A 13071-nucleotide genomic window follows, 5' to 3' on the forward strand; every position below is an offset into this window, starting at 1 on the left:
AAGTTTTTTCTAGGGATTTTATTCTTTTGATCCAATTGTAAATGGAATTATTTCCTTACTTTCTCTGAGAGTTTGTTAGTAGCGTATAGAAAGGTAACCAATTTTTATATGCTGATTTTGTATCCTGCAACTTTACCGAATTTATTAGTTCTAACAGTTTTTGGTAGAGTCTTCAGGGTTTTCTACATATAATATCATGTCATCTGCAAACAGTGAGTTTTACTTCTCCCTTTCCAATGTGGATTTTTTTTATTTCTCTTTCTCGCTTAACTGCTCTATATCTTCCAATATTATGCTGAATAAAAGTGGAGAGAGTGGGCATCCTTTTCTTGTTCCTGATCTTAAAGGAAAAGCTTTCAGTTTTTCACTGTCAAGCATGTATGCTACCTGTGGGCTTGTCATACATGGCCTTTATAATGTTGATAAAGTCCCTTTATATTCTGTTAAAAGTTCTTATCATAATCAAATATTGAATCTTTTCAAATGCTTTTACTGTATCCATTGAGATGATCGTATGATTTTTTTATCCTTCATTTTTGTTAATATTTACAACACTGCTATGCATTCACTATGGGGCTTCCCTGGTGGCTCAGTGAGGAAATAATCTGCCTGCAAAGCAGGAGACTGCCGCAATACAGGAGACCTGGTTTTGATCCCTGGTTCAGGAAGTCTCCCTAGAGAAGGAAATGGCAACCCACTTCAGTATTCTTGCCTGGGAAAATCCCATGGACAGAGGAGCTTGGCAGGCTACAGTCCATAGGGTTGCAAAGAATCGGACATGACTGAGCAACTAAACCACCAACCAGCACCATGCATTCACTACAGACGTTTCTTCAAATAAATATCTGGGACAAAGGAGGGAACAAGCCCTTGCTGGTCTCCTCACTATGACTCCAACCAACTCTGTCACCTGCCCCTTTTAAAAATAGATAAAACTCAGTGTTCTAAACACAGGTTCTCTTTGAAAGTACATATTCCAATTGTTAAATGTAGACAGGATGATGGAAGTACAAAGCCACTTGATCAAAAATCACAGAATTACTTTGGTTGGTAAGATCATTGGACAAACCATGACAAGAAACAGGATTTTATTGTACTCACGAAGTATGTCCCTGCAAGAGAAAGAGAGACTAAGGTACTAATCAAAAAGAAAAAAAATTAGAAACTGTCCAGTGAAGAGATCTGGCAGATATGACCTTAAGCAAGTGATCCCACTAACCTCTCCAGCAGAGGGACATGTGGACATAATGCACCTATGGATATATAATACCTCATCACTTCTGTTCTCTTCCTGCCAAAAATACATCACCTGAATCTAAGCATAAGAAAACAAACAAACCCAAATTGAAAGACATTGTACAAAAGTACTGACCAGTGCTCTTCAAGAGTGTTAAGGTTAACAAGAGCAAGGCAGTACTAAGGAACTGTCACAGATTTTAAAAGAAGAAGGAAATGTGTGACTCAAATGAAATGCAGAATCCTGGGTTGGATCCCAGATGAAAAGCAGACATTAATGAAAAAACTGGCAAGATTTATTAAGGCTTATGGCTCAATTACAGTTTTACGTCAAGTTAATTTCCTATTTGGGGCGTTTGGGGGGGGGTGCACTGAGTCTTTATTGAGGCACGAGGGGTTTCTCTAGTTGCGGCTCATGGGTTTAGTTGTCCAGCAGCACATGGGATGTTAGTTCTCCACCCAGGAGTCAAACCCTCACACCCTGCATTGGAAGGCAATTCTTAACCACTAGGCCACCACAGAAGTTCCTTAATTTCCTAGTTTTGATAAATGTGCACCTCAACATATGATATTAATATTGGGGAAAGCTGGGTGAAAGGTTAAGGGAACTACCCTATTTTTGCAACTTTTCTATACATCTAAACGTATTTAAAAATTAAAGTGTTTGCGTGTGTATGCATGTGCATGCATGTTACATGTACATTCTTCTGCCGAGATGAATTTTTTTGAAGTCAAACAAAAATCAATATATTTGAAAGAACATAAAGAATAAATTTTTCAGAAAATTATTATTAAATCCATCAAACATGCAATAGGTTAAAATTTAGGATCTTTTTGATTTTTTTGTTTTGATTTATAACTCTATTCTTTAATCAATGTTTACATATATTAATATTCTATTTCTAATACTGCATTATCATTATAATTAGATCTTTAGTTAATATTTTCTTGAGATAGAAATAATTAAGCAAAAAGGCAGCAAAGAGTATAAAATGGTACATCTTTTTAAAGGGAAAAACTGATAATATTTATTAAAAGTTAAAGTGACCACAAAAATCCATCAGTTGACAATATATGATAGAAAGCCTTCAAATACATTGTTAACAGGATCCACACTTGATACGGGCCGATCAGACTTCTATCCTTTGGAATGAATCATACTGAAAGGATTAGTCCCTTTTCTCTCTACAAAAAGATCCCAGCCTTGGGAGTCAATGAAAAGGGCAAGGAATTCTCTGTTGCATCAGCTGAGAGAATTCACTAGAACTTTTCAGCTGCCTCCTAGAGACTCAATAGCCAAAGCTGACCAAGGGGAAGACAATTATCAACAGTCGCCCCAGGACCCACCATTAATTAGAAAGATGACATCAATTGAGAGGAAGCTAGTTACCTCCAGTTGGCAATGGCCAGGCAAGAAATAAAACACCCGAGGACGGTTCTGAATAACAGTGAGGGGCAGAGATTCAACTCAGAATGACTACATCAGGCAAACACAATGCCAACTTCCTGCTCTATAAAGAACTCCTTCAAGGGCATGAACTCTGCTTCCCAGGTAGCTAACTGCCATGGATTTCTTTTCTAAGCTATTTCCAAACCCTACTCTGTCCTGGCCAGTCAATGCTTTCACAAGCCTTGAGAGTTTAAGAAATCTGATTTTTGTAAAGCTTTCATACATTAGATAACATAAACATTACAGGACAGAAGGTAGAATAACGGGTGCCAGGAGATAGGCGGGGTGAGGGGAATGGGAAATTAGTGTTTAATTCATAAGGTTTCAGTTTACACACTGAAAATAGCTCTTGAGATGGATGATGGTGATGCTGGCACAACAATGTGACTGTCCTTAACACTACAGCTGCCACCACCCAGGTGCCTACCTGTGTGTTTACCACAGCCTGGCCTAGGAAAAAGGGAAGCTGCAGACATAAAGCTCTGTAAAATTAAGTCAACTTCAAGTTCCAAAGCTAAGAACTCAGGCACAAACTAGCCTCATTTTAACTCATTAGGTCTGCTTGTAGCTTGATAAATTTTATTTTTCCTAACAAATATAATACAACAATATCTCAAAGTATCTACAGAGAGTTTAAGGCTCCAATAAAGTTCAGTTTTGTTCAGCAAATCAGTCACTAGAATGAGTCTAAATTCCTGAGAGATATGCATACAGTACAACTCTATTCTTGTCCAGCAGTTAGGATGTTTGGGGCTCTAAATATGACAAAAAAAAAACTTAACCATAAGGGTCTTTAGGAAGAGATCTGCCTAAGGGAGGGGTCCAGTGACATCATTGAAGCCTAAGGTTCTATCTGTTCATCCCATCATGTTTAGCAATGAGCTTTCTATCCTCCTGTTGGTCACTTCACAGTCACAGAAGGTAGCTCTAGGGATCACATCACCTACCAGTAGTAAAAGAGAGACAGTGGCCAAAGGCCTTCTCTAATAGTCTCTCCTTATTCCTGTAAGAAGCCCCTCCTTCCCTCACATCTCATTGGCCAGAACCAGGAGATGGACTGGTCCCCAACCAATCACTGGTTCTGTCCCCAACCAAGCACAGACAAATGTGCTTGCCGTGACAGGTCCAGGTGGATGAAGCCAGAGGCCCACTCAGCTCAGGACACCTGAACATAGGCTGCAAGAAGGAGGCTAGGAGATGCAAAGGGCAGGCTGCTAGCCTGTGTCCCACTCAGGACACCTGAACATGGGCTGCAAGAAGGAGGATAAGGCATGCATCAGAAAAGGTAGGAGAAGCCCTCCTACAGGACTTAATCCTCCTATTTCTATCGTTGGTTTCTGGATCAAAACATCACTTAAGAGCCAATCGGCCACCATATTTTATATCCATAGGTGCCTCCACCATCTGTGTCAGAACATCCCCATTCCCCTACAGTAGCATCTGACCTCAGGACTGCTTCTAGGATAAACAACTGGCCATTCAAACACAGGGGCCACCATCCTGGGAACAGTGGCAGTGGCTTTCCACACCTGGCATTTCCAGGCTCTGACATCTCAACGCCAGCTCAGCAGCCAGCCTGTGTCAGCCCCTTTGTGACAGAGAAGGACGAATCCAAGGTTTCCCCGCCTCCTCCTCACACAGGGTCATACAGTTGATACAAGACTCTGACCACCACTTATGGCCCCCAACTGACATCCTGTACATGTGGCCTGCCGAAAGTGGTTCCTTCTAACTGGAATCTGTTCTCTCTCTCTGGCACCCTTGGGAAGAAGGTCAATACAATTCTCTTTCCCTTTGGGGAAGTGAGGCAGGGGATGCAAAGGGCAGGCTGCTAGCCTAGAACTCAGTGTCTGGTAACTCTTCACATCTCTTCCTCAGTCATATCACAGCATCTGTTAACAGAGGCTCTAAGAGCTCAGTCTCACAATGGACTGTGCCCAGGGGGTCTGAAGTCATGTCTTGGCTACAAATGGCTCCACTCAGGACAGCAACGAGAAGGAGGGCAGGGAGCCTCTTCCCAGGAGCCACTGCTGATTTGATAAAATCATGGAAAGTTGTTTCCTCAGCCAGTAATCATCTCGGCACCTGGAACTCTTCCATGGTCTTGCCAGATGTCCATAACTCTGGAATGAAATTAGAAACTTGAAGTCATGAATAATCTCACATGATTTTTAAGTCCCATTATTTTTGCTCAGGGGACGCTTCCATGACTTTTCTGTCAGTGAATCCTGTCATCCAGCCAAGTATTTCCTATGTGCAATGCCCAGCCTGTGAATGCTCAGTCAGCAACCAGCCCATCTCACCGCTTCCCTGCTCCTTCCCCAAAGCCTCAGCTGGGCACCTCCCTCCTGCAGAGTAACCCTGAGGAACTCTGGCCTCCAGCCACTCCTGCCCCTCACCTCACAAGCCCTCCTTCACCCAACTGCCAACATCTTCTAGACTTCAAAACCAAAAACCCACCTTTAAATTCAGGCTTGTAACCATCAGCCATCCTATCCCATCTGTCTGCATTAAAATGCAGTCATGATTTTCCTTATGGTTCAGATACCTCAGTCAGTAAAGAATCCCCCTGCAACGCAAGAGACTGCCTGTGATGCAGGAGACTTGGGTTCTATTCCCGGGTCAGGAAGATCCCCTGGAGAAAGAAATGATGACCCATCCCAGTATTCTTGCCTGGGAAACACCTCAGTCAGAGGAGCCTGGTGGGCTACAGTCCATGGGGCTGCAAGAGTCAGACACGACTGAGCGACTAAACCACCACTACCATAATACTTCAGATCTCAAGCAAAGAGCCAAATAAATGATAATCACTGTGCTTGGGGGCCTTTCCCAAGCCCTGATAAGAGGTATTTCATAAAGTCTTTAATAAAAATTTTTAAGAGAAACTTAGCAACACTCTTTAGAATGCAAAACCTCATTACATAAGTGACAGAGAACTACTGCTTTCTCTGAAGAAACAAAGGAGAAAAAGAACCACAGGTGGCCACCAGCATGGTAGGAAGACCCTCTCAAGTTCTTTAAAAAGAACAAGCTTCACTTGGTTCCAGGTTTTCCCATTCTCAGATGGAAAATAACTGCCGCCTCTGAGTCTCAGCAAACAAATAAAACCACAAGACACTGTGTCTTCCATAATTCTCTAGTTTTTTACTCCTTCCCAGTGGCTCCAAAATTAATTCCAGTGTTTATTCAACTGTTGCTTATCTGTTTCATCACCAACCATCCAGTGACGGTCATTAATTTCCTCCTGACCCCACTGCATGCCTCCCACTTTCTTGAACAGTTAAGAGCAACACTTCAGCTCAGCCATTTGGGGTCTGTTGTGGATTTCAAATTCCCTCTGCAAATGGGATCTGTGTGCTGCCCTTCATGCTGTTATGTGCCCCCCCTCCACTGGTCTGTGTAGGTTTCTAAACTCTTGACCCACTGTGATCTAAAAATCAACTCAGGAAAGAGGCTCCAAAACCCAGATACTTGAGGGTGGGGGAAAGACATCTGAGGAGAAGCTATCAAGAAAGATGAGCTGTGTTCCAGAATTGTGAGAACTAAATATGTGTTGTTTATGAGCAGCCTGACTTAACGGTATTCTTTTATAGAAGCTTGTACGGACTAAGACAGAGGTGGAATGCCAAATTTGGTTTCTGAGCCATAGTTTGCTGACCTCAAACTATTTCGACGGATTCACATTAATAAATACATTTTACTCCTGGCCCAGTATATATTTACATGTATGTATTTAAAACAAAGTCTAGCAAAGACAAAATTTTCCTGACTATGTGCAATGTACCCCAATATCTTCCATCTGCATCAATTTTATTTATTTAAATAAAACAAAACTTACTAAATTGATTATAAACAGTACCCCCTCAAAAGAGAAAGATGTGTTGTGAGGAAGTATGATTAATGCCAAGGCTCGGGACACTGCTCCTTATTGCCAGGTGGCAAAGCCCTGTGCCCTCACCGTTAGAGGTAGCACTGTGCCAACCTCCTGAACCTCTGATTAAAAGAGCCCTCTGTACTGAAAGAGACAGATGAGCTAGAAACACTAGAAAACTGCCCAAGAGGGCCTGGGTACTCAACACCTGCCCACTCGCCCCACCCCCAACCCCATCTTCCTCCTCGGCAGGCAGACCCCACTGAACTGCAAGACAGATGGGCCAGCTACCCTCTGCACCACAAAGGACTCATATGACACTCAGAAAATGCCCAGAGGTAGTTTCAAAAAGTTAGACTGGGTCTCTTAAACAACAAGAGAATCTATCCAAAAGATAGGAAATAACAAGTGCTGATGAGGATGTGGGGAAATTGGGCCCTCAGACACTGCTAGGAGGGGGATGTAAAATGCTGTGGACTCTACATAAAATCTGGAAGTTCCTCAAAATGTTCAACACAGAATAACTATATGACCCTGTAATTCCACCCCCAGGAAGATACCCAAAAGAATGGAAAATGTGTGTTCACACAAAAACGGGTACATAAATGTTCATAGTGGCATGAGTCCCGATAGCCAAAAAGTGGAAATACATCAAATGTCCATTCGCTGATAAATAAATAAAACATGGTATTTCCAAACAATGGAATACATCTGGCAGTAACAAGGAATGAGTAGTGACCCAGGTGGAACAGCATTAGTGATGAGTCATGATGATACCATGGTTCCTTCATAGGATGTGTGCACCTAACCTCTGTGGTCTCCCTCCCCAAACCCACAAGCCCAGACTAATTATAAGAAAAACACTGGACACACCCTAATAGAGGGACACTAACTGACCACTACTCAAAACTGTCATGGTCATCCAAAACAAATCTGAGAAACTGTCACGGTCAAGAGGAGCCTAAGGAGATCTGAGGCTAAAAGGAATGTGGGATATCCTGGAACAGAAAAAGGTCATTAAGTACAAACTAAGAAATATGAATACAGCATGATCTTCAGTCTGATTCACTAGTTGTGAGAAATGCACTGTTCTCACACAAGATGTTAATAATTAGGGAAATGGAGTGTGCAGTATTTGAAACTCTCTGGACTATATTTGCATTTTTTCTATAAATTTAAAATTGCTCTTAAACAAAAAACTTTATTTTAATTTAGAAAAGGAACCAAGTACTGATACGATGTTTGACATGAGCAAACCTTGAAAACATAATGCCGGATGAAAGAAGATGTCAGAAAAGGCCACCTATTCTACTATTCCATTTATATAAAATATCCCAAACAGGTAAATCCAAAGAGACAGGAAGCAGATGACTGGTTGCCAGGACCTGAGATGCAGGGTTTCTTTTTAGGGTAATGAAAATGTTCTAAAATTGGCTGTGGTGATGCATACACAATTCTGTGAATTTACTAAAAACCACTGAATTTTTTAAATTTTTATGATATGTGACTCAGATAAAGCCATTAGTATTATTGAAAAGAATCTAACAAAGGAAAGATGAATCATACAAAACTGCTCTTATTTAACCTTTTTATAAACGAATGGACCTTATTTTTTGGACTAGTTTAAGTTTGCAGAAAAAACGAGCAGCAAGTACCATATTTGCATGTAGTTCCCCTCCCACTGGACACCCTCAACTGATTTCTGTATTATCACCATCTTGTATGGCTATGGTACATTGGTTACAATTAATGAAACCATCCTGATACAATATTATTAACTAAAGTCCATAGTTACATTAGGGTTCATTCTTTGTGTTATTAATAGAAAGTTATAGGGGTTTTAACCAATGCCTAATTCCCAGGTGGCGCTAGTGGTAAAGAACACTCCTGCCAATGCAGGAAAAGTAGGTTCAATCCCTGGGTCCCAGGAAGATCCCTGGAAAAGGCAATGGAATCCACTTCAATACTTTTGCCTGGGAAATCCCATGGACAGAGGAGGCTGTCATGTACCTGCCATTATAGTATCAGTTCAGTCAGTTCAGTTCAGTTGCTCAGTTGTGTCTGACTCTCTGCGACCCCATGGACTGCAGCACACCAGGCTTCCCTGTCTATCACCAACTCCCGGAGCTTACTCAAACTAATGTCCATTGAGTCCGTGATGCCATCCAATCATCTCATCCTCTGTCATCCCCTTCTCCTCCTGCCTTCAATCTTGACCGGCATCAGAGTCTTTTCCAATGAGTCAGTTCTTTGCATCCGGTGTCCAAAGTATTGGAGTTTCAGCTTCAGCATCAGTCCTTCCAATGAATATTCAGGACTGATTTCCTTTGGGACTGACTGGTTTGATCTCCAGTCTCTGCAAGGAGATTATAGTATCATACAAAGTAATTTCACTGCCCTAAAAATTCATCCCTCCATTCCTCCCTAATCCCTAACAACCACTGATGTTTTTACTGTTTCCATATTTTTGCCTTTTCCAGAACATCATATGGTTGGGATGAGTGTGTAGCCTTTTCAGATTGGCTGCTTTCACGTAATGTTCAGCCATTTTCAATCCACAAAGGCAGCAACTCCATACAGTTCATTCTAACCTAATAGAATTATCTTCCTTTGGGTATTCACAAAATTACACACACACACACACAAATATCTGTGCACACACACTCACAACTGCTTACAAAGCAAGTCCCATCGTTTCTTCTGACACTGACTGAGAAGCTAGGGGGCCGGAGCCCACCACAGAGGGGGCTTGGGGTACAGCAACAAGCAAGCCGGGTCACAGTCCTGTCCTCAGGGAGCTTCTGATTCAGAAAGGGAGCCAGGGCCCAGAGAGAGATCACACTATCCTTGGCCTGGGAGACCCCAAACAAGGATACAGACACACTGAAACTGGCATCTTCTGGGAGCAGCACTGACCAGACAAATGTGGGGGACTTCTCAGATAGATGAGGCAGGCCCTGCAGGATGAGGATGTTGAGGGCACTCCCCATGTGGGGTGCTCAAGAGAGCATCTGGTCAGGTGAGAAGAAGCCAGAGAGGCCAGTGGGAAGCACCTCCCAATTGTGCCCCAGTCCAGGGACCCCTCATCTCAGCTCAAATTCACCCAGTGATAACTGGATACAGCACAGAGCTTGTTGGTCAGGCAGCTTTACATCTAGAAATCTCAGTACTGTATCAAACTGAAATCTGTTCCTCAATACTTCCTCGAAGCTATCTCACTGTTCACTTCCTACTGTTTCCCTCAGAGGCCAAAGCACACAGAGAAATGGCCAAGTTCTCACATGTGACAGATTTCAAGGGCCAAGAGTGGGCTGTCCGTAAATCTCCTTTAACTCTTCTCCATACATGGGGTTCCTGACCTTCAAACACTTTTCAGATGGTTTAAGATAAGATGCAGGAAAAAAATCCTCTACTAGCTTTCAAGAGAAGCTCTTTTAAAACATTATTTCGAAGCTAGAACATAGAACACTGCCATGTTTGCAGGATGAAAATGACCAGGGACAATCAATCTTACATGGTACAACCTCCTATCTTGTCAAAACAGGCACACGTGATGGGCTGCCCCTCAGTCCAATAGTTGTGATGGCTGGATGATATTGTGACTCCAAAAAAACAGTGACTTCCCATGCCGAAAGGGAATTGTATGGTATGTGTACTCTATCTCAATAATTCTGTCATTAAAATAAAAGGGGCAGGAAATGCCAGAAAATGTCCTGAGCACATAATGTGGTCAAATCTAACAGGTTTATTTTAATATAGCAGAAGCTGCTTTCGTTACAGATGAACGAAGTTGAAAGAACAAACTGGGAAGAATTAGCAGTCAGCCTCTCTGGTCCCTGTCAGGCCCGTACACTGAGCTCAGTTGATTCCCAAGTCTTCCCCCAATCCCATCCCCAGATCTTCCCTGGATCCCCAACCCCAGATCTTCCCTGGATCCCATCCCCAGATCTTCCCTGGATCCCCAACCCCAGATCTTCCCTGGATCCCATCCCCAGATCTTCCCTGGATCCCATCCCCGTATCTTCCCTGGATCCCCATCCCCAGATCTTCCCTGGATCCCATCCCCATATCTTCCCTGGATCCCCATCCCCAGATCTTCCCTGGATCCCATCCCCAGATCTTCCCTAGATCCCATCCCAAGATTTTCCCTGGATCCCATCCCCAGATCTTCCCTGGATCCGCATTCCCAGTTCTCCCTGGATCCCATCCCAAGATCTTTCCTGGATCCATCCTGAGATCTTCCCTGAACCATCAACCCCAGATCTTCCCTGGATCTCCAACCCCAGATCTTCCCTGGATCCCATTCTCAGATCTTCCCTGGATCCCATCTCCAGAGCTTCCCTGTAATCCACAGCATCACTCTCTGGAGTCTACATCCCCTGTTGACCTGATTTTACAGGCCCTTCCTCTCAACATAACCACTGTTTTCAATTTTACATTATTTTAAAATGTATGTAGGCCAGCTTCCCAAACACACAGGAAAATCTCTAAGGACAAATCATGAATGAACTTCTTCATGTGGCCAGGACAGCACTTTGCTCTTAAATGGGCATTCAATAAGCGTTCCTTATAGCTACTGACATAATTAGAGTTTTTACACAAGATCCCTTACTTCTAAACCGCTGATTTCTCAGACAACCAGAATTCCTTGGCCCAATTGTACAACATGATGTGCTCTGGATTTGTACATGAGCCTATTTTCCTTGAGTCCATTCTTTCTTTAAATACCAAATTTATCCTGTATAAATTCATATTAAAGCAAAGGCCAACTTATAAAAATAACAGTTCAATAAACCCACAGATCCCTCTGTGTCTCTGAGAACACGACCATCTGAATAACTAACCCAAGATTTATAACCTTCCAAATATTATTCCTCCATCTCACTTCCAGTATTAACATTACTCAAAAATCTCAGAGGATCATTTCACATGTTTAACAGCCTCGTTTAATTTTTTTCTTCTTACCAAACATGAACCTGGGTTCCTACAATAATAATTTAGTTAAGTCTCCACATGAACTTATTTCCTTTGACAGTTGGCAGTGCAAATCCTATTCCAGCTGCTTCTTCCAGTGTGCTCAGGTCTCTAAGCCCGCCCGGTGGAGGTAGGGAGGTAGAAGAGGTGGATCCAGGCCCCCCGGCTCTTGGATTCTTCTTCTTCTGACCTCACTGGAAAGGCTTCTCTGTACCCCTTAGTCTGTTGTGCATTCCTGGGTGGAATTGAGGGAGAGAACAGACTGTGGGTTCCAACATTACAGAACAAGGATTTCCTGAAACATTTTTGGCAAGCTGGTTGGGACTGCTCTGAGCAGGCCTGGCCTCCACCCTACATCTGCCCCACTGAGACCACCTACCCTGCAATCCAAAAGTGACCAAAGGCTCCCCCCACAGCTCCCATAAACCCAATTCAACTCCTAATATTAAAGAGGACACTTCTATGTTAGATGAAAGTTTTAAGAGATATTTCTCTTTTTTAGTAACTCCTGAAACACTGAAAAGAATCTAACCCTTAGTGAATTACACATGAGATTATATGGTGTTATTGTTAAGACCCAAATATTGATATAGAGCATACCATCTGATTCAAAAATTCTCGAACTATGATGTCCATTTTTTTTTCCTTTAACTTTAGGCCTTTGTTTGTGTTAAGGATAAGCGCTGTGCTTTATCCTCCCACATGAGAATGCAGAGAGGGGAGAAGGGGGCAGAGGCCAGTGGAGGAGGCTGGCATTGCACTCACTCAGCAGTGAACACCTGCTGCATTTCAGGTGCCCTTCCAGGAGCCCGGGGGATACAGCCACAAAGGGAAAGAGGATCTCTGCCCTCGGGCTGGGAAACAGACAAAAAACGAACACATCATTAATAGATCAAGTAGATGGTACATTCAAACGGGACAGAGTCATAGACAAAATGGATAATGGAACCCAGTAAGAGCACTGAGGAGACATGTGAAGTGAACATAATTCAATTACTGTGGCCGCAATCAGATAAGAGCCAAGGGATGTGCCTCATTGGTTGTATCAAAACCACAGTTTGAATCTAGTTGCAAAATAAATGTTACATGGGTATGAAAAGTACAGAATAGAGTAAAAAATGATGTAATATCTTTGTATGGCGACATATCACAAGTAGACTTTGATCATTTTGAAATGTATAGAAATACTGAATTACTAACCATGTTGTAGGTCAATTATATTTCAAAAACAAATCTACAGTAAACCAGGTCAGATTTGCGATTACCAGTGGCAGGGGTGGAGGGAGAGGGAAGTGGATGTAGGTGGTCAAAAAGTCTACACATCCAGTTATAAGATAAATAAGCAGTAGGGAAGTAACTTACCACATGATAAATATAATTAACAGTGCTGTATCTTATATGAAAAAGTTAAGAGAATAAATCTTAAGCATGCTCATAACAAGAAAAAATATTTCTTTGTATGTCTTTAATTTTGTATCTATATGAGATGATGAATATCCGCTAAATGTATGACATGATTATCAAATCATTACCCTATATA

The 13071-nt window shown here is 42.3% G+C and overlaps 1 protein-coding gene and 1 long non-coding RNA gene across 3 annotated transcripts in view; both read right to left on the reverse strand.

Annotated features, from left to right (window-relative positions):
* ROR2 (receptor tyrosine kinase like orphan receptor 2) overlaps window positions 1–13071 on the reverse strand; it is a 237037-nt gene that overhangs the window by 197483 nt on the left and 26483 nt on the right. The gene's annotated exons all lie outside the window — the stretch shown is intronic.
* On the reverse strand, window positions 1643–11821 carry LOC138988871 (uncharacterized). The gene is made up of 3 exons (XR_011465069.1): window positions 11523–11821; window positions 8690–8913; window positions 1643–4809 (listed from the first exon to the last, which is right to left on the reverse strand). It is a non-coding gene; the product is annotated as an uncharacterized lncRNA (long non-coding RNA).

This window comes from Bos mutus, chromosome 8, assembly GCF_027580195.1.
Source record: "Bos mutus isolate GX-2022 chromosome 8, NWIPB_WYAK_1.1, whole genome shotgun sequence".
NCBI classification, from domain to species: Eukaryota; Metazoa; Chordata; class Mammalia; order Artiodactyla; family Bovidae; genus Bos; species Bos mutus.